The 22,954-nt window shown below is 41.6% G+C and overlaps 1 long non-coding RNA gene across 3 annotated transcripts; it reads right to left on the reverse strand.

The window, feature by feature from the left end:
* Window positions 1-2,547: 2,547 nt before the first annotated feature.
* LOC120963026 (uncharacterized) lies at window positions 2,548-6,787 on the reverse strand. 3 transcript variants are annotated; one of them, XR_005754689.2, is made up of 4 exons: window positions 6,554-6,787; window positions 5,893-6,037; window positions 2,973-3,234; window positions 2,548-2,755 (listed from the first exon to the last, which is right to left on the reverse strand). It is a non-coding gene; the product is annotated as an uncharacterized lncRNA (long non-coding RNA). The 3 variants fall into 3 exon arrangements; XR_006663219.2 differs by having other exon boundaries at window positions 2,548-3,063; window positions 3,167-3,234; window positions 6,554-6,772; XR_005754681.3 differs by having other exon boundaries at window positions 3,167-3,234; window positions 6,554-6,769.
* Window positions 6,788-22,954: the final 16,167 nt, after the last annotated feature.

Below are 22,954 nucleotides of genomic sequence, written 5' to 3' on the forward strand. Positions count from 1 at the left end.
AGCGCACTATTGCAAAGACATTTGCCGAAGCGGAGCGGTCGGGAAGTACTGTCAGTGATCAAAGGTTAAAAGAACGACGAGCTGGGAAAAAATTGCCCAGCTCGGCGAACAAGCGAACCAATCGTGCCCCCCGCTCAAGGTGTCTAGCGACATCGTCGCTAATGATCCGAGGATGGTGCCCGGTTATAGCAATCTTGGAGATTACCTGCCCGACGATGTACATTATGATATCTTGGAGGTGGACGAACACAAATACCATTAAGGGAAGCCTCTTGTCAAAGATGAAAGATCTCTAACAACGATGATGCAAAGATTACCTGATTGGTACATGAAAACCTGCAGAGAATCTGGGGGGAGGAATACTTTGACGCTGAGAGTTAAACCGGAGCATGACCTCATTGGAATTGAACTGTTGAATGTTCCATTTGAGGAGTTCTTCCAGTTTTTCAATCAAAAGGCCCTTGATAAATCAACGGTCACTTGCTACTGTCTGTAAGTAGTACTACTTCTGTCATTAAGTCTCTCTATATAGGTCAGCTCTTTCATTGCATGTATTTATAATTATCCTCACTATATTATGCAGATTGAAGATCACCGAATTGAAGAAAAGACAAATCGGTGATATTGGGTTCATTAACACAAATCTCATAGATGCAACTGAGGTTAAATATCACGCCAAAAATACCGAGGCCAACTTGCTACGATCGTTGGTAATAAATGAAAACAAAGATATAATACTCTTTCCTTACAACTTCAAGTGAGTGTTACTGTCTTGTGCATATTCGGTTTCCCTTATTAGTCCAGGTTATAGTAATGTAATTGATGACTTATGCATGCGCAGCTTCCACTATATTCTCCTAGTGATTAAGCTTGAGCAGGGAGTAGTAACCGTCTTAGACTCGAGACGAAAAGATCCCCAGAACTATGCGGACATGACTCAAATGCTCGACAAGTAAGTTAAATCGGTCATTATCCACCATATCAGCAACTTTGTTCATTTCCTGATATCAAGTAATTGTTTTCTTTGTCTGGCAGGGTTTGGAGAAAATTCACCAAAAAAGCTCCGGGACTGCCGAAGAAGCTGCAATTTAAACACCCGAAAGTAAGTACTATAGTAGCATGTTCCGCGCATCTCCTAGTGATTCAAGCGCTAGTTTCATCAATACCATTTAGCATGCTTCCTTATCAGTTTGATTGACCTCTATTTCTTGTAAAGTGGTTGTGGCAGGAACCCGGAATAATTACTGTGGATACTACGTTTGCGAGTCCATCTGCTACACGACCTGTGATCGGGGCTACTCTGACGAACAATATGAAGTGCGTAAGCAATAATATTCACAATTTTATTTTATTACCATCATTTGTGTTGAGTTTCATTTATTCATATATATATATATGTATTGACCCCCTTCTTCAAATTAGATGTTTCGGAAGCGGGATGAACTCCTAGCACCTGATCGTATGCGAGCAATTCAAGAGGAATTGGAGGCATTCTTCCTTGACCACGTGATCGCTGAAAACGGAGAATACTATGTGGACCCTGTGTTCTTACAATTTAATTAGGAGATTATATTGTAAGAGATAATTATTGTATATATGTAGCTGGTAGTGTCGGATAGATATACGAGAACTTGTTGTTCGACCAATCTCTCGGAGAAGGAGAGGTGGTCGATATCACTTCTGTCTGTATGCATATGTTCATGACGATCTTCTGTTTCCTTCATTTGATTACTAGCTAGCGTGTCTAGTCCTCTCCATACGTATATAGTACGTAGCGTCGACCAAGCACGAAGATAAGAGAGGACAGTCTCTCTATTAATTAGCTAGCTAACACAATATATGAAACACCTAAATTAACCCCCCAAAACCCCCAGCCCCTGAAATGCTGACGCGTGGATGCCTATTGGTCCCGGTTAGTGCCACCAACCGGGACCAAGGCCCTCCTGCCTGGGCTCGCCGCACCGGCCACGTCGAGGCCCATCTGTCCCGGTTTGTGTAAGAACCGGGACTAAAGGGTTAGGGCATTAGTAACGACCCTTAAGTCCCGGTTCAAAAACCGGGACAAAAGGCCCTTACCAACCGGGACAATAGGCCCTTTTTCTACTAGTGGATGGTGCCCCGACAAGCTTCAATCTTCAAGAATCTTTCAAGTCATTGCTTTTTCACATGGGCATTGTCTCTCGGTGAATAATTGGCTAGCCTCTGCATATCAATCTTCGCTCTTCAGCCATGCAAGTCTTCATGCGATTAGCCTTCTGATAGATTGCTTCTTCTGGCTTCAAGAGTGCTTGTGCTGGTGCACGCGTACATACATGCCGAAGCTTCATTACTCTTCACCACCACAAGCACTCTTGAAGCCAGAAGAAGCAATCTATCAGAAGGCTAATCGCATGAAGACTTGCATGGCTGAAGAGCGAAGACTGATATGCAGAGGCCAGCCAATTATTTATCGAGAGACAATGCCCACGTGAAAAAAGCAATGACTTGAAAGATTCCTGAAGATTGAAGCTTGTTAGGTCACTATCTCTCGCTCTTAGCCACACCCTAGAAGGACACGCATGCACCCTACCACATATAAAATAAAGAGGTACATTCTCTCGGAAGCCATCCAGAGAGCTGCTCTCTCGCCTATAAAAGGAGGCATTTGCTGCAAAGAGAGACACCAAATGGAGAAGAACCAGCCATCGATAGAGCATAGAGCTGCGACCCAGATAGCAAGCTCGTTGCTCAGCAGTAGTAGTAGTAGTTCCTTATCCTGCAATAAGAGCCACAATATCCATATCATTGTAGGCTCAAGAAGGTAGTTAGAAGGTAATTTTCTTTAGCTTGTGTAATCCCTTCGGGGCCTCCCAAAAGGGAAAGCCATATGTAAATTATGTTGTGGAAATGATGTAGTTTCTTGGTTTCACTTGGTATTTTTATTTATGAATTTATGGGATGAGTTCTTATGCTAGGGATCCTATAGGAGAAACCTCTACGTGTGTAGTTCTCTGTGTAGCCCAGAGTGGCGTTTGAATGAGAACCTTGTGGCCATAGAGAAGTGTTCCCTTCAGGTGGAACTGCCTGGGAAGACGATAGGAATTTACTCGTAAACTTGCAATTAAAACTAGTAAGTGAACGTAACTAGCTACATCAGATACAACATAATGAAAAATATGGTGAGTACCGAATAGGATTTTACACCACTGCGCACATCGTCGGTCAAATTGTTGGCCTCGCCAGCCATAATAGATCCTGCATGAAAGAAATAGTCAAGTTAGAACGTGCAAATAATCGTACTGAATTAAATATTGTGGTGAATAGTGAATAATATTCCAAATAGTGTATTGAATAGTAAACACTATTGTGAATAGTGTCCTACCGAGTGAATAATATATACTATTAAGATAAAAAGCGCATATCTATCCACATATTAACCTAATCAAAATCTGATCAAATATTGATTAGAGAATATATTTTTTAATTATAGTATAAATTTTTATCGCTATATTGTTGGTATATATATAACGATCTTGCCTTCCCATATATTTTTGATATTTTCAGATCAATACTTAATAGTATTCCGACTTATTTTGATTCAATTAATATTTGGGTCGAGTATAGGTCCTCCTGCGTCCGAGTACTTGATAGCAATATCAACCCAAATTCAGTAATATTTGTAGTTGTTTTTTATGGGCTTTATTCAGGTGGCTGCCATGTCTTGCGATATCCATGTGATCATCATATGAGATATTGAAATCAAACTTCGTATATTCTTTATTTATTTCTTCAAATAAAATTTATTCATTTCCGTTCTTATTTCATTTAAGATTTCTTCCTTCAATCCCTTCTTCACTATCATTGATATTTCTTAAAAAAAACATCCATCCATTCATTGATCTATATATTTCGCTCTCCAAAGGGTCAATTTCCTTTAGAAGGCCTTATTTATATGTATAATATTTGGGGGATTCTTCTTCCTTTATATTCTTTGATCCAGATGCTTCTCACTTTGTAGTTTTAATTGTTGATGGATTGGATGCAGTGTTATCTTTGCATCTTCGCCTCTTTAACTTTTGGGTTGATATAATAATTCTCTCTTATCACCTTTCTTGCCCAAAACAATGCTTCATTTATATTATCATATTTTTAAATGTTAAATCTTCCGCTCTTCGTTTCAAATCTATCTTTTCTATTATAATATCTTCCCATGCCATGTATATTCCTGGTTTACCTCCTCAAACAAAATATATAATGATTCTTATTTTTGTACTTATTTATTTATTTTGGTAAATTTATATTCATCGTATTAAAATATTCTGGGAGGCTATTGAGAATTGATAGAATATATATTTTTTCTTCTCTCTTAAAGGTGTGTTGAAACCAGAAACTATCTATTATGCACCGTTGAATTTCATCAACGAGGATATGGCTCTTCGGTTTTAAACTGAATGTTTTGTGTGGCAATATTTTCAGCTTGTTGTCTTCTCCTAAAATGAAGCATTCATTCCCAGTGGAGAGTAATCCTCTCTTCATTTCAATAAAAATTGATGAATGGGTCAATATGTCAGTTAAACCTAAATGATGCTTCTCGTTCATCAGTTTGACCTGGCATATTTGGGTTGATGAAATTCGAACTGATATATTTAGGTTGATGAAACTACATATTTTCCCATTTATCAGTTATACAAGAATGAAGAGAGGGTTATATACTCTCCACCGGGAATGAATGCTTCATTTTTGGAGAAGATAACAAGCTGAAAATAATTCCACATAATACATTCAATTTTAAATCAAGGAGCCATATCCTCTTTGATGAAATTCAATGTTCCATATTAGATAATTTTGGTATCTATATACCGTTAAGAGAGAAGAAAAATGATATATGTTATCAATTCTCAATAGCCTTGCAGAATATTTTAATATGATGAACAGAAATTCACCAAAATCAGCAAAAATTTAAGTACAAAAAGAAAAATCCTTATATATTTTGCTTGATGGAAGTAAACCAGGAATATGCATGACATGGAAGATATTATGATAGAAAAGACAGATGTGAAACGAAGAGGAGAAAGATTTAATATTTTAAAAATATTATAATTTATATGACGCATTGTTGTGGGAAAGAAAGGTGATAAGAGAGAATTATTATAGCGATCCAAAGGCTAAAGAATATATTTAGAAGCGAAGCGGCAAAGATAAAAATGCATCCAATCCATCAACACTTAAAACTACAAAGGGAGAAGCATCGGGATCAAAGAATATAAAGGAAAAATACTCCCCAAAATATTATACACACAAAGAATGCCTTCTATAGGAAATATACCCTTTGGACAGCGAATATGTAGATCAATAAATTTTTTTATTAAGAATTATGAAAGACAATGAGAAGGAATTGAAGGAAGAAATTTTAAATGAAGACACGCAAGAAGGCTGCAATATTCCTGAAAATAATCTCCAAGACACAATCATGACGCGCAGCTAAATCTCAAAAGGAAGATAAGGCTACCTTCATTTGCTGCCAGGACACAAAGGCTGCACCAAAACTATGGCCTCGGAAAAAGGGCTACAAATAGCTGCAAAGCCTATAAAGCCTAAAAGACCTATAGACTAGGTGCATGATGGCCAAGAAAGAAGAGGGAAATTATGCAGGTGAATTCTCCCAGAAGCTATCCCAAGGGCTGCTCTCGTGCGTATAAAAGGAGGCGCTTGCTCCAAAGTGAGGCACCAGAGGGAGAAGAATAGCCAAAGATAGAGGAAAGAGCTCTGACTCAGCTAGCAAGCTCGTTTCTCGGTTCCCGAATGGGAAAACAGTATGTAAGCTATATTGTGGACGGGATCGATCCATGCGGTAGCCTATTAGTACCTTCTTGGGAAAGGACCTTATAATGTATCTAAATCGAGAAAATGAACCTGCCCGAACTTAGTTCGTGTCTCCCCCTTTTCCATCTTTTGTACCACTGCTCCAGCCGAATCTGCAGGCTTGTTCTTGGATTAGATATTTATATGAACTCCTCTGTTGTTTTGATGTGATGAATCGGTGATGTGAAAGTAATACCTGCAGATTAAGAATTGGACAATGTCAAGCAGAATGTAGAACAAAATTTTCTTCATAATTTTGTGTTCTTGAAGATACATATACAAATGTTGAGCCCCTGTGTCTATGTGTGAGAAGTGCACAAAAAACAATATGCATGATCTGTTAAAAATATCAGTTCTTTAGAATCGTTGGGCAACAACAAATGTCATCATGGTGCTATTTGCACTTGATACAAGTTTTGCTGTTTAACAGAAGTTTTAAAAAAGATTTAACAGAAGTTTGGATGATGTACTTAGCATCTGTTCATCAATCGCCTGCAATCTGGAGCATTTTAAACATAAATTTCACAAATCAATTTTTATTGAGAATGCAGATTTTTGTCCTGGATCTATGATGTACTTGGCAACTTAATTCTTAGTAGTTCCCAAAAGAAAAATTCCGAGAAGGGCAACAAAAACTATAGTGGGCTGATTAGCTAAATTCAAAGAATTGAACAGCAGCAGCAGAACGATTGCAAAACATGACTGTACTCACCGCCGCATGCACAGTGCCCATTGGAATCCACCGCGTAATGGATACTCAGCCGCCGCACGCTCGACGCCGCCTTGGTGGCAGCGGAGGGCGGGCGGGCGCTTCAACTAGATCGAAGGAGTCCGTCGCCGTGGAGCTGCGGAGACTGGCTGGAGTGGTGAGATGGTCTCCTGGTGGATGTGGTGGGTTGGTTGCTTTGGTTTGGTCCAGCCGTAATAAAGGGGTACGTGAAGAAGTGGTAGAGACTGTAGTGGGCGGCGGATGATTGATGATGAACTGCAGCAAAGCAGTGAGCTGTATGCCCCATCAGGATATGTGTACAAGTGGAAGAGACTGTACTAGATGGTGAATGATTGACGATGAACTGTAGGAAATTGAACTAGTGGACCTGTCTATAGAACCATCATGGAACCTATTCCTATTTCCCAGTTATATCCATGTTCACCTAGCTAAGCGACCGCTCTGAATTTTTTTTTGGCTCATTGTTGGTTTAGCCAGCTGTTCAGTTAAACAGAGCGTTTGCAAAGCAATTGGTGGTGACTCGTGAGCTTTCTTTAACTTTCCATAAAAGGGATTTCCACCGGATTTCATGAAGTAAATAGTTATTTTAAATAGGGTATTCCTTCGTCCTCTGCATCATTGTGATGCACACAACCACATCTATTAAAAACTCAAGTTTCTACAATCAATACAATCCAACAAGCCAAAGTGTAAAAATAAAAGCTACAACCGGCGGAACTAGGAATATATGCTTACACACATAGCCTATTAATGGTTCGTTATCCAAACCGGTACAATGTATCACATGCTGCCGTCACCCAATAGTTGCACCCAAATTTCATAAGATTCTACATGCTAAAGTAAGGACCACATACAGAATGATCATGTGCTCTCGAAGTAACCTCCGTTTTTTTATATCCTCACGCTGTTAAAAGAACAATCATTACGACAATGCCAAAGGTCTCAAAGTAAAGCACATATAGGATTCACCCCATCCAACCAGTTTCCAAACAAATTGGCTATACTAATAGGTGGTGGTAGGTTGAACACTCTACGAATCATACGCCACAAGAGGGCTACGAGTCGGGGAGACATAGTTACCGGTGAAAATCGAGCCGTTGGCGGGCAATGGCGGCGTTTTGCACCGTTACCTTGATGAAGACATCGTCGTGTAACTGTTGTCGACCAACTCATGCTGCTTCGGGGAAAACCCTAGGGTCTGGTCTTCCGGATCGGACGATGGCGGTACTGTGGTGTCGTTTCTCTCTTGGGAGCATCGTTTGTGGAGCAACGCTCGAAGATAGAGGCAGGAGGTTGAGCGGCTTCGTCTTGCGCGGAGCTTCGGTGGAACTATCAAGTCATGCCTGGCCGACAGGTGCTACACTGAGTCATGCCTGGTTGGCAGGTGCTACACACGACAGATCTTCCAGAGTATTCACGTCTGGACAGACGAGCGTAGGGCGGTGGCGTCGTTGGGCACCGTGGTGGCGTCGACGGATGTCCGTACTGGCAAGGATGATGCAGATTTCTCTCCTGAAGATGGCTGAGTGGTCCGATGATGATGGCGACTTCTAAAACGTGTGCATGTGGTGTGTGCTTTAGGTTGGCTGCACCGGCTGTTGCTCCCGAAATGTTATGTGGATAGATCGGCGACGACTCCGATTTTAGATATGAGGAGTGAGAGCACTTCACATCATCGAGTTTGTAGGTGTGAGTGATGACTTCGGGTGGATTAATGTATGTTTTTTGTCAGACCTTTGTGGAATAATTAATAAAGATGGCTGCATGCATCGACTGATGCAGAGGCCAGGGATTTAACCTCCTTTTCTAAAAAAATACGCCACAAGAGGGCGGCAAAATGGGCAGGAGATAAAAGAAGGTGGTGATTTATTTGTTCCTGATACAACATTGTTTACTGCCTTGCCACTTTTGCTTGCCAAATTATCCTTCCGCAGGATCGCCCACCTGTGCATAAATGACATGAAAATCTTTATCTTCAGTGGCACTCTGGATTTCCAAATATGCTTCGAACAAAGAAAACTGGTCTCATATTTATGAGGTCCGCATACAAAAATTTAACCGAAAGAACCCTAGAAGAAGGTGAATCGCCATTGGAAAGAATATGGTTTGTTAGTTAAGCTGATCGCCGTCAGCCTGCACACTAAGACCCAATCATTCCTTTATCCCCTAGCATAGTTCGCCTAAATTAAATATTCAAGGGAGTTGTCCCTAATACTGTGCCCATGAATGTTTTCTTTCATTGCACAATGTTATAAAGGGATGAATACTGTAAGGCCAAAGGTGTATTCTTTAAACAAGTATCATCCAAAAACGTATGGTATGACCATCTCCAATTTTAAAAGTACCTCTACTAAAGTGCACACGCATTGTCCTCATCAATCTCTTCCAAAGAGTAAATCATTCCGCTGAGCCGTAACTTGCGACAAAGCCTTGGAATTAAGACACATGTTACGAAACAACTAAATCCACACACCGCTCACCTCTGAAGCAAGCATATGCAGCCATTTACTAAGGAGACTTCTTTGTTTTCTTAAATTTGAGGTCCTTGATACACATTTTGACAAGAGGTATTTAGTGTTATGTTCATCACTCTGCCAGAAAAATCTTGAGTGGTAAAAATCAAGTCTTTACTGCATCCATTTACTTCTTCAAAGAACGAAAGCATGAACAAGGTAGGCTAGTCAGCACCGAATTAACTAGCACCCACAATTTAGCTTTTCAAACGAAATTGTCAGGAGCGGGTATTATGTATAATCACTCCCATTACATCATAGTGATTAGGGGATTCCAGAGGACGACTAACATACGAATTTTAGGGTAGTAAGAAGTATAGTAGAGAACCAATCAAGCATGAATTACAACCATTGTAGTTTGGTCCAAGAAGCTTCACAAATTGGAGACCAAAGGGGAGGAACCACAACGGAAGATAAACAACAGAAAGCATGAGCAACCGAGTCAACAAGCCAAGGCCGAATACCTTCCATCTGCGGGTCTCCTATAGCACGTCTAAGCGGTGGCTAAGTGCCAATCGCACACCCTCTCCTCTGAGAGAACACTAAATGGGCCTGCCCATTGTGCATTGACTGCATATGTTGGTGATTATTATTTTTGAATGGTTTTTCCTGCCTTTTTTATTTGTTCAATTTTGTGTTAAATACTTTATGCATTTTAGAGAAAAAAACAGGGATTTCAAAAAATATTCGTGAATTACCAAAAATATTCTTGATTTAGAAAATGATCTTGAATTTTATAAAATGTTAATGAATTTAAGAATGTTCCAAAATGTATAAATATTCATGAATTCATAAAACATTGTTAGATTTCAAAATATGTTCATGGTTTTAATAAATATTCGTGAATTTAAAAACATTTATGAGTTTCAAAAAATATTAACATATTTTTTTCAAAATCTTGTATTCGAAAACTCTTCCCGGATTTACAAAATGCTTTTGCAATTCAAAAAATGTTCAGAATGGAAAATGAATAGAAAAAATAAAAAAGGTAAAAAACCAGAATAAAACATGCATAAAACAGGAAACAAGAACATGAAAAAAGAAAAGAAGTGATGGGAATAGACACAGAAAACGTTGAATGGGTCGGCGCATGTAGCGCTATAGTGCATTCTGGGTACATGTTTGATTGAGCACATCCATCAACTTGTTTGCGGAATAGAAATGCGGGCGCACACACACATAATCCGGCCAAATTCATTGTTTTGAACTTTTGGGAAAATTAAGCAAGATTTGACCCTGTTTTGAAAATTTTGTGATCTGACCCTTTTCCTACCGCCGGGGTGGATGGTCGTAAGGTATAACTGCCTACTGCCAAGGCCTCTGGCGGTTGGGTTAACGACAGTCACCATCTTCTGGTGGGTGGGACTGACATCGACTAATGTCCCACTGCCATACATGCGGGGTGGTAGGTAGATAAACCCTACCACCAACTTGGTCGGCGGTAGGGAGGACCCCCCCCCCCCCCCCCATAAAAAAAGAACCCGAAACCCATATTGTATCTAGGGAGGGGAAAATTGTAGGGTAGGCAATGCAACCCTACCGCCAACTGTCCTAACAGTAGGCTGTGTGCAATCCTACCGCTAACGGGCCCAGTGGTACGTGGGTATTGGTACTGTATCTGAAACTTAATAAATTTTGGCGGTAGGTGTGCAAACCTACCGCCAGTGACTACGGCGGCAGTGTCCTGTTCCATTTAAATTTTGAGTTTATTTATGCAAAACTTGATAATTTCAATTCAAAATTTTCATCACACAGTAATGTAGTTTGCAAATCAAAATATTAGGATCTCACATATCATAATATGCATCACACATCGATATAAAGGATAGTTAAACATATCAAACAGAGCAAATAGGTTTGCATGTCCAAAATAGCAAATAGTTTAGTAAACCAACGATAGCAAGTAGTTCGACATAGCCAACAAGTTCTCGTTCACAGCTCAACACGAAGCAAATAGTTCTATCACTTGTTGTTCATCCTCCTCTTGGCCATGCGCTCTTCATTCCTGTTCGAGCGATTGTTGTTGTTGTTGTTGTTGTTGTTGTTGTTGTTGTTGTTGTTGTTGTTGTGCGACAGAAGTATGCTCCCTCAGAAATGGGAGTGGACTATTCCATTGCTTCTTTGGCTGTTTCCCCCTTTTGTCCTAGGTTGGCTGAATGGGGTGGAGGTTCGTCATCCTCATCGTACTCCTTCTCACCCCCTCCTTCCTTTTCTCACACGGCTTCTCCCTCGGCTTGGTCCTCATCTTCCTCGTCCTCCTAAACAATGTGAGACGACAAGGTGCATGCCTAGTGGAACCTCCGTCGGCATGGCTCGATGAAGTGATGGTACATGTCGACGGTCCAGGAACATGCACATCAGCTGAGCTAGCACACTCAAGCATGCTCAGTAGCTTGGGACAACGGTTCATGAACCTCTGCAATAACAAATAAACAAAAACATGATATGGATCAAGTTTATGGTTATGGATCTATTAGTGACAAATACTATACAAGATTATGATTATGCCTAGTAGGCTCAAAGTAAGTGACAAAAACATGACATAAACCAATGTTGTGGTTACTCAAACATATGGCTAGGAGGCTCAGACTTACCTTGGTCACTTCCCTCAGCTTGCTATCATATTTCGCGGTCCCGGGGTCGTAAAGTAGCGCAATCGAGCCATAAAAAATGCTTCGGTTCATCTTCGAAGCCTTCAAATGTCTGCATCATGAATAAGTTAGTGACAATGACTAAACTAGATTCTTCTCGAAATGTCGGCTCAAAACAATTGAACGCAACATAACACTCTGTTCATTAGAGGTGCATACTCCCTAAATTCACCTTCAGTCTCTCTGATGTTGGCATTATGGCTTCATCCTCGGGGTCATCCACATGTAGTGATGCGCTATCCGCTGTTGTCCAATATGGCCTCAGACGCACACGGTACTTTACACCATCATCATATCAACTTAGATGTTGATTGTACGCCTCCCAGTCAACCACTGCCATCTCCCCGTCTTTGCGATACATCCACTCGTCGCATGCTTTCGCGTACTCCGCGTGCTCTTTTCCCTAGTCCGATATCGCCTGACAATTATTCCTACTCTTCCTGCAAGGCATAAGAAATAATAAAACATAAAAAATCATAAAAACAAGAAACCATACGAAAACATGATACTAGAGATTAATGCCGTCAGTAGTGAAGTTTGAAACCAGCAGTGTCCGTTTCCACTGGTGGGGTGTGTTGGAATTTACCAAATTGCAAGGCCATGCGTTATGGTACGTGCCACTCGACAGGGTACATGCATATCAATGGGACAATAGCCCGCTAGATAATCATGTCCTGTGTGCACATCTCGTTCAGCTTGAAACCCCAGTCTCTCTTGTGATACGGACATCAGCTAACCTGTAGAAAGATTGGTAAGTAACCATGAAAGTGGCTACAAGAAAACACTAGCAAGAGGTATATGTTAGGTTGTCCAACTCGTTGGAGAAGGCCTTGTACAATGCAGTGGCCTTTCATGTGATGACTTTAACCATGTCCCAAGAGTACGCAACGGTCTGGTATCGAGTATTGTCGCCTTCTTCGCCATAATATGTCCTTAGACGCTGTTCAAGTTTCTCAGGACGACCCATCGGCAACCACTCCCACATCCAAATAGAGAGGGCCCAGACACATCCACACATACTAGACGTAGATCCGGTCCTCTGACATGCGTTGTCCAGCTACAAATGCCAATTCATGATTAGATGACACAATTCAAAGAAGCATACATTCATAAACAAATATTGAGATAGCTTCTCACTGAACGGTATATGTACGTGAGGCCAGCGGACCCCAGATGTACGCAGCCTCCTAGTCGGCTAGGAATTCTAGATACATCCATAGGGCAGTGTCCCCCAAGCAGTCTGGAAACATGACCTCTGTCAGGATATACCACAAGTAGGCCCTCGCTTTCTGCTCCGCGGTCTGCGCGTCGGCACATTGCGGGCATCCAGACCGGTTGGCATGGAGCCAGATTAGTGGTATCCCGCATGTTCGGTAATCCACCACGTCGTGGGCCTCATCTGATAGAGGCGGGGCAATCACCAATGAGGGCGACAAACCTCTCCCACCAGTTCAAATGTGGGCTCTGTGGTTATGGATATCAAACAAGCAACCCGAACTTTCACATCTCCGACCTTCAAGCATGTTCGTCGGCAATGTAATTTAGTGGCCCATGTTTTGGCCAACTCTTGTAAGAGTTGTAGTTTATTCTCTATTTCACATTCTGCTCCGGATTGTATCCTGGAGACTTTGTATGACTTTATTACTTAATCAATGAAATGCCGATGTTCTCTCAAAAACCTCTCCCACCCGTTGTTCCTCTCCACTCGCCCAATGAGAGCTCGACCCTCGAGTGGTAGGGCCGTAATCATGCCGAAGTCTTCAAGCCTCATCATCATCTCACCCCATGGGAGATGGAAATCGTACATCTAGGGCCGGTAATGGTTCACCAAGGCTGTGAGAGTTGAGTGGACGAGCGTCGACGATGCACGCTTGAATTGAAGCACAAACGGCAGCAGCCCAGCTCTCCTGAAGTACGACTGAAGCGGTGGTCGTATTGTTGGAGAACGTAGTAATTTCAAAAAAATTCCTACACACGCGCAAGATCATGGTGATGCATAGCAACGAGAGGGGAGAGTGTTGTCCACGTACCCTCGTAGACCGAAAGCGGAAGCGTTAGCACAACGCGGTTGATGTAGTCATACGTCTTCACGATCCGACCGATCAAGTACCGAACGCATGGCACCTCCGAGTTCAGCACACGTTCAGCCCGATGACGTCCCTCGAACTCCGATCCAGCCGAGTGTTGAGGGAGAGTTTCGTCAGCACGACGGCATGGTGACGATGATGATGTTCTACCGACGCAGGGCTTCGCCTAAGCACCGCTACAGTATTATCGAGGTGGACTATGGTGGAGGGGGCACCGCACACGGCTAAAAGATCAAACGATCAATTGTTGTGTCTATGGGGTGCCCCCCTGCCCCCGTATATAAAGGAGCAAGGGAGAAGGAGGCCGGCCCTAGGAGGGGCGCGCCAAGGGAGTAGGATTCCTACTCCTAGTTGGAGTAGGTTTCCTCCTTTCCTAGTCCAACTAGGAGAAGGGGGAAAGGGGGGAAGAAAAGGAAGGGAGAGGGGGGCCGAGCCCCAAACCCCTTGTCCAATTCGGACTGGGCTTGGGAGGGGCGCGCGCCACCTCCTGGCTGCTGCCTCTCCTTCCCACTAAGGCCCATTAAGGCCCAATACTTCTTTCCCGTATTCCCGTAACTCCCCGGTACTCCGAAAAATACCCGAATCACTCGGAACCTTTCCGATGTCCGAATATAGTCGTCCAATATATCGATCTTTACATCTCGACCATTTCGAGACTCCTCGTCATGTCCCCGGTCTCATCCGGGACTCCGAACTACCTTCGGTACATCAAAACACATAAACTCATAATATAACCATCATCGAACTTTAAGCTTGCGGACCCTACGGGTTCGAGAACTATGTAGACATGACCGAGACACGTGTCCGGTCAATAACCAATAGCGGAACCTAGATGCTCATAGTGGCTCCCACATATTCGACGAAGATCTTTATCGGTCAGACACATAACAACATACGTTGTTCCCTTTGTCATCGGTATGTTACTTGCCCGAGATTCGATCGTCGGTATCTCAATACCTAGTTCAATCGCGTTACCGGCAAGTCTCTTTACTCGTTCTGTAATACATCATCCGCAACTAACTCATTAGTTGCAATGCTTGCATGGCTTAAGTGATGTGCATTACCGAGTGGGCCCAGAGATACCTCTCCGACAATCGGAGTGAGAAATCCTAATCTCAAAATACGCCAACCCAACAAGTACCTTCGGAGACACCTATGGAGCACCTTTATAATCACCCAGTTACGTTGTGACGCTTGATAGCACACAAAGTGTTCCTTCGGTAAACGGGAGTTGCATAATCTCATAGTCATAGGAACATGTATAAGTCATGAAGAAAGCAATAGCAACATACTAAACGATCAAGTGCTAAGCTAACGGAATGGGTCAAGTCAATCATATCATTCTCCTAATGATGTGATCCCATTAATCAAATGACAACTCATGTCTATGGCTAGGAAACTCAACCATCTTTGATTAACGAGCTAGTCAAGTAGAGGCATACTAGTGACACTATGTTTGTCTATGTATTCACACATGTATTAAGTTTCCGGTTAATACAATTCTCGCATGAATAATAAACATTTATCATGAAATAAAGAAATAAATAATAACTTTATTATTGCCTCTAGGGCATATTTCCTTCAGTATCCCACTTGCACTAGAGTCAATAATCTAGTTCACATCGCCATGTGATTTAACATCAATAGTTCACATCACCATGTGATTAACACCCATAGTTCTAATCATCATGTGACCAACATCCAAAGGGTTTACTAGAGTCAATAATCTAGTTCACATCGCTATGTGATTAACACCCAAAGAGTACTAAGGTGTGATCATGTTTTGCTTGTGAGATAATTTTAGTCAACAGGTCTGTCACATTCAGATCCGTAAGTATTTTGCAAATTTCTATGTCTACAATGCTCTGCACGGAGCTACTCTAGCTAACAGCTCCCACTTTCAATATGTATCCAGATTGAGACTTAGAGTCATCTGGATCAGTGTCAAAAACTTGCATCGACGTAACCCTTTACGACGAACCTTTTTTCACCTCCATAATCGAGAAACATATCCTTATTCCACTAAGGATAATTTTGACCGCTGTCCAGTGATCTACTCCTATATCACTATTGTACTCCCTTGCCAAACTCAGTGGTAGGGTATACAATAGATCTGATACACAGCATGGCATACTTTGTAGAACCTATGGAATAGGGAATGACTTTCATTCTCTTTCTATCTTCTGCCGTGGTCGGGCTTTGAGTCTTACTCAATTTCACAGCTTGTAACACAGGCAAGAACTCTTTCTTTGACTGTTCCATTTTGAACTACTTCAAAATCTTGTTAAAGTATGTACTCATTGAAAAAACTTATCAAGCGTCTTGATCTATCTCTATAGATCTTGATGGTCAATATGTAAGCAGCTTCACCGAGGTCTTTCTTTGAAAAACTCCTTTCAAACACTCCTTTATGCTTTGCAGAATAATTCTAAATTATTTCCGATCAACAATATGTCATTCACATATACTTATCAGAAATGCTGTAGTGCTCCCACTCACTTTCTTGTAAATACAGGCTTCACCGCAAGTCTGTATAAAACTATATCCTTTGATCAACTTATCAAAGCGTATATTCCAACTCCGAGATGCTTGCACCAGTCCATAGATGGATCGCTGGAGCTTGCATATTTTGTTAGCACCTTTAGGATTGACAAAACCTTCTGGTTGCATCATATACAACTCTTCTTTAATAAATCCATTAAGGAATGCAGTTTTGTTTATCCATTTGCCAGATTTCATAAAATGCGGCAATTGCTAACATGATTCGGACAGACTTAAGCATAGATACGAGTGAGAAACTCTCATCGTAGTCAAAACCTTGAACTTGTCGAAAACCTTTTTCGACAATTCTAGCTTTGTAGATAGTAACACTACTATCAGCGTCCGTCTTCCTCTTGAAGATCCATTTAATCTCAATGGCTCGCCGATCATTGGGCAAGTCAATCAAAGTCCACACTTTGTTCTCATACATGGATCCCATCTCAGATTTCATGGCCTCAAGCCATTTTGCGGAATCTGGGCTCATCATCGCTTCCTCATAGTTCGTAGGTTCGTCATGGTCAAGTGACATGACCTCCAGAACAGGATTACCGTACCACTCTGGTGTGGATCTCACTCTGGTTTACCTACGAGGTTCAGTAGTAACTTGATCTGAAGTTACATGATCATCATTAGCTTCCTCACTAATTGGTGTAGGAGTCACAGGAACAAATTTCTGTGATGAACTACTTTCCAATAAAGGAGCAGGTACAGTTACCTGATCAAGTTCTACTTTCCTCCTACTCACTTCTTTCAAGAGAAACTCCTTCTCTAGAAAGGATCCATTCTCAGCAATGAATATCTTGCCTTCAGATCTGTGATAGAAGGTGTACCCAATTGTCTCCTTTGGGTATCCTATGAAGACACATTTATCCGATTTGGGTTTGAGCTTATCAGGATGAAACTTTTTCTTATAAGCATCGCAACCCCAAACTTTAAGAAACGACAACTTTGGTTTCTTGCCAAACCACAGTTCATACGGTGTCGTCTCAAACGGATTTAGAGGGTGCCCTTTTTTTACGTGAATGCAACTGTCTCTAATGCATAACCCCAAAACTATAGTGGTAAATCGGTAAGAAACATCATAGATTGCACTATATCCAATAAAGTACGGTTATGACGTTCGGACACACCATTATGCTGTGGTGTTCCAGGTGGCACGAATTTGTGAAACTATTCCACATTGTTTTAATTGAAGACCAAACTCGTAACTCAAATATTTGTCTCCGCGATCAGATCGTAGAAACCTTATTTTCTTGTCACGATGATTTTCCACTTCACTCTGAAATTCTTTGAACTTTTCAAATGTTTCAGACTTATGTTTCATCAAGTGGATATACCCATATCTGCTCAAATCATCTGTGAAGGTCAGAAAATAACGATACCCGCCGCGAGCCTCAACACTCATCGGATCGCATACATCAGTATGTATTATTTCCAATAAGTCAGTTGCTCGCTCCATTGTTCCGGAGAACGGAGTCTTAGTCATCTTGCCCATAAGGCATGGTTCGCAAGCATCAAGTGATTCATAATCAAGTGATTCCAAAAGCCCATCAGCATGGAGTTTCTTCATGCGCTTTACACCAATATGACCTAAACGGCAGTGCCACAAATAAGTTGCACTATCATTATTAACTTTGCATCTTTTGGCTTCAATATTATGAATATGTGTATCACTATGATCGAGATCCAACGAACCATTTTCATTGGGTGTGTAACCATATAAGGTTTTATTCATGTAAACAGAACAACAATTATTCTCTAACTTAAATGAATAACCGTATTGCAATAAACATGATAAAATCATATTCATGCTCAACGCAAACACCAAATAACACTTATTTAGGTTCAACACTAATCTCGAAAGTATAGGGAGTGTGCGATGATGATCATATCAATCTTGGAACCACTTCCAATACACATCGTCACTTCATCCTTAACTAGTTTCTGTTTATTATGCAACTCCCGTTTCGAGTTACTACTCTTTAGCAACTGAACCAGTATCAAATACCGAGGGGTTGCTACGAACACTAGTAAAATACACATCAATAATCTGTATATCAAATATACCTTTGTTCACTTTGCCATCCTTCTTATCCACCAAATACTTGGGGCAGTTCCGCTTCCAGTGACCAGTCCCTTTGCAGTAGAAGCACTTAGTCTCAGGCTTAGGTCCAGACTTGGGCTTCTTCACTTGAGCAGCAACTTGCTTGCCGTTCTTCTTGAAGTTCCCCTTCTATCCCTTTGCCCTTTTCTTGAAACTAGTGGTCTTGTTAACCATCAACACTTGATGCTCTTTCTTGATTTCTACCTTCGTCGGTTTCAGCATCGCGAAGAGCTCGGGAATTACTTTCGTCATCCCTTGCATACTATAGTTCATCACGAAGTTCTACTAACTTGGTGATGGTGACTAGAGAATTCTGTCAATCACTATTTTATCTGGAAGATTAACTCCCACTTGATCCAAGCGATTGTAGTACCCAGACAATCTGAGCACATGCTCACTGCTTGAGCTATTCTCCTCCATCTTTTAGCTATAGAACTTGTTGGAGACTTCATATCTCTCAACTCGGGTATTTGCTTGAAATATTAACTTCAACTCCTGGAACATCTCATATGGTCCATGACGTTCAAAACGTCTTTGAAGTCCCGATTCCAAGCCGTTAAGCATGGTACACTAAACTATCAAGTAGTCATCATATTGAGCTAGCCATACATTCATAACGTCTACATCTGCTCCTGCAATAGGTCTGTCACCTAGCGGTGCATCAAGGACATAATTCTTCTATGCAGCAATGAGGATAATCCTCAGATCACGGATCCAATCCGCATCATTGCTACTAACATCTTTCAACATAATTTTTCTCTAGGAACATATCAAAATAAACATAGGGAAGCAACAACGCGAGCTATTGATCTACAACATAATTTGCAAAATACTATCAGGACTAAGTTCATGATAAATTTAAGTTCAATTAATCATATTACTTAAGAACTCCCACTTAGATAGACATCCCTCTCATCTTCTAAGTGATCACGTGATCCATATCAACTAAACCATGTCTAATCATCACGTGAGATGGAGTTGTTTCAATGGTGAACATCACTATGTCGATCATATCTACTATATGATTCACGCTCGACCTTTCGGTGTCAGTTTTCCAAGGCCATATCTGTTATATGCTAGGCTCGACAAGTTTAACCTGAGTATTCCGCGTGTGCAGCTGTTTTGCACCCGTTGTATTTGAGCGTAGAGCCTATCACACTCGACCATCACGTGGTGTCTCAGCACGAAGAACTTTCGCAACGGTGCATACTTAGGGAGAACACTTATACCTTGAAATTTAGTGAGAGATCATCATATAAAGCTGCCGCCAAACTAAGCAAAATAAGATGTATAAAAGATAAACATCACATGCAATCATAATATGTGACATGATATGGCCATCATCATCTTGTGCCTTTGATCTCCATCTTCAAAGCATCGTCATGATTTCCATCGTCACCGGCATGACACCATGATCTCCATCATCTTGATCTATATCAATGTGTCGTCACATGGTCGTCTCGCCAACTATTGCTCTTGCAACTATTGCTATCGCATAGCGATAAAGTAAAGCAATTATTTGGCGCTTGCATCTTATGAAATAAAGAGACAACCATAAGGCTTCTGCCAGTTGCCGATAACTTCAACAAAACATGATCATCTTATACAACAACTTATATCTCATCACGTCTTGACCATATCACATCACAACATGCCCTGCAAAAACAAGTTAGACGTCCTCTACTTTGTTGTTGCAAGTTTTACGTGGCTGCTACGGGCTGAGCAAGAACCGTTCTTACCTACGCATCAAAACCACAATGATAGTTTGTCAAGTTGGTGATGTTTTAACCTTCGCAAGGACCGGGCGTAGCCACACTCGGTTCAACTAAAGTTGGAGAAACTGACACCCGCCAGCCACATGTGTGCAAAGCACGTCGGTAGAACCAGTCTCGCGTAAGCGTACGCGTAATGTCGGTCCGGGCCGCTTCATCCAACAATACCGCCGAACCAAAGTATGACATGCGGGTAAGCAGTATGACTTATATCGCCCACAACTCACTTGTGTTCTACTCGTGCATATAACATCAACGCATAAAACCAGGCTCGGATGCCACTGTTGGGGAACGTAGTAATTTCAAAAAAAATCCTACGCACACGCAAGATCATGGTGATGCATAGCAACGAGAGGGGAGAGTGTTGTCCACGTACCCTCGTAGACCGAAAGCGGAAGCGTTAGCACAACGCGGTTGATGTAGTCGTACGTCTTCACGATCCGACCGATCAAGTACCGAACGCACGGCACCTCCGAGTTCAGCACACGTTCAGCCCGATGACGTCCCTCGAACTCCGATCCAGCCGAGTGTTGAGGGAGAGTTTTGTCAGCACGACGGCGTGGTGACGATGATGACGTTCTACCGACGCAGGGCTTCGCCTAAGCACCACTACAGTATTATCGAGGTGGACTATGGTGGAGGGGGCACCGCACACGGCTAAAAGATCAAACGATCAATTGTTGTGTCTATGGGGTGCCCCCCTGCCCCCGTATATAAAGGAGCAAGGGAGAAGGAGGCCGGCCCTAGGAGGGGCGCGCCAAGGGAGTAGGATTCCTACTCCTAGTTGGAGTAGGTTTCCTCCTTTCCTAGTCCAACTAGGAGAAGGGGGGAAAGGGGGGAAGAAAAGGAAGGGAGAGGGGGGCCGAGCCCCAAACCCCTTGTCCAATTCGGACTGGGCTTGGGAGGGGCGCGCGCCACCTCCTGGCTGCTACCTCTCCTTCCCACTAAGGCCCATTAAGGCCCAATACTTCTTTCCCGTATTCCCGTAACTCCCCGGTACTCCGAAAAATACCCGAATCACTCGGAACCTTTCCGATGTCCGAATATAGTCGTCCAATATATCGATCTTTACATCTCGACCATTTCGAGACTCCTCGTCATGTCCCCGATCTCATCCGGGACTCCGAACTACCTTCGGTACATCAAAACACATAAACTCATAATATAACCGTCATCGAACTTTAAGCGTGCGGACCCTACGGGTTCGAGAACTATGTAGACATGACCGAGACACGTCTCCGGTCAATAACCAATAGCGGAACCTGGATGCTCATATTGGCTCCCACATATTCTACGAAGATCTTTATCGGTCAGACCGCATAACAACATACGTTGTTCCCTTTGGCATCGGTATGTTACTTGCCCAAGATTCGATCGTCGGTATCTCAATACCTAGTTCAATCTCGTTACCGGCAAGTCTCTTTACTGGTTCTGTAATACATCATCCGCAACTAACTCATTAGTTGCAATGCTTGCAAGGCTTAAGTGATGTGCATTACCGAGTGGGCCCAGAGATACCACTCCGACAATCGGAGTGACAAATCCTAATCTCGAAATACGCCAACCCAACAAGTACCTTCGGAGACACCTGTAGAGCACCTTTATAATCACCCAGTTACGTTGTGACGTTTGGTAGCACACAAAGTGTTCCTCCGGTAAACGGGAGTTGCATAATCTCATAGTCATAGGAACAAGTATAAGTCATGAAGAAAGCAATAGCAACATACTAAACGATCTAGTGCTAAGCTAACGGAATGGGTCAAGTCAATCATATCATTCTCCTAATGATGTAATCCCGTTAATCAAATGACAACTCATGTCTATGGCTAGGAAACTCAACCATCTTTGATTAACAAGCTAGTCAAGTAGAGGCATACTAGTGACACTATGTTTGTCTATGTATTCACACATGTATTAAGTTTCCGGTTAATACAATTTTAGCATGAATAATAAATATTTATCATGAAATAATGAAATAAATAATAACTTTATTATTGCCTCTAGGGCATATTTCCTTCACGTATTGCATCAGGCAGGCCTTCGTGTGAAACCTCATGTGCAATGGTGGTAGCATCTTCCAAAAATTAGATGAAAAATAGTTAGTAACTTACTTTTGCAAAACCAATTATTTTTTTAAGAACTTGATCATAGTTATTACCACTCGATTCTCGATAAAACGTGTGCGATGACCATTGTTGAACGCAGGGTCAACCATGGTGTACTTTGTGCCATTGTTCAGATCAAGGGTTCTCCTAAAACAATTGCCTATTCAAGTTAAATTTTTGACAACAGCATTTATTTATCAACATTCATTCTATATGCATATAAGCCACTAATATAATACTAACTAAAGAAAAGAAAACTATTCAACTAATATCAACAACATTCAATCATCAAATGTCAACATCATTCATTCAACAATATTCATTCATCATCAACAACAATCATTCATCATCAACACTGAAATATCCATATATGCATGTATGAATCATTTATCAACATTGGAATATCCATCCTATTGAAATGTTCTAAATAAAGCTATAATCAACATTGGCATACGCTACAACCGTCATATTTATCCAACATCAATCATATTGAACCAACATCAATCATATGTTATCAAACATCAATGATCAATTCTAAAAATAGTTATAATATGAACTAGGGTTTATCTTCAAAATAGATAGAATCAATAAAACTAGTTACTACAATATG

Source organism: Aegilops tauschii, chromosome 1, assembly GCF_002575655.3.
Source record: "Aegilops tauschii subsp. strangulata cultivar AL8/78 chromosome 1, Aet v6.0, whole genome shotgun sequence".
NCBI classification, from domain to species: Eukaryota; Viridiplantae; Streptophyta; class Magnoliopsida; order Poales; family Poaceae; genus Aegilops; species Aegilops tauschii.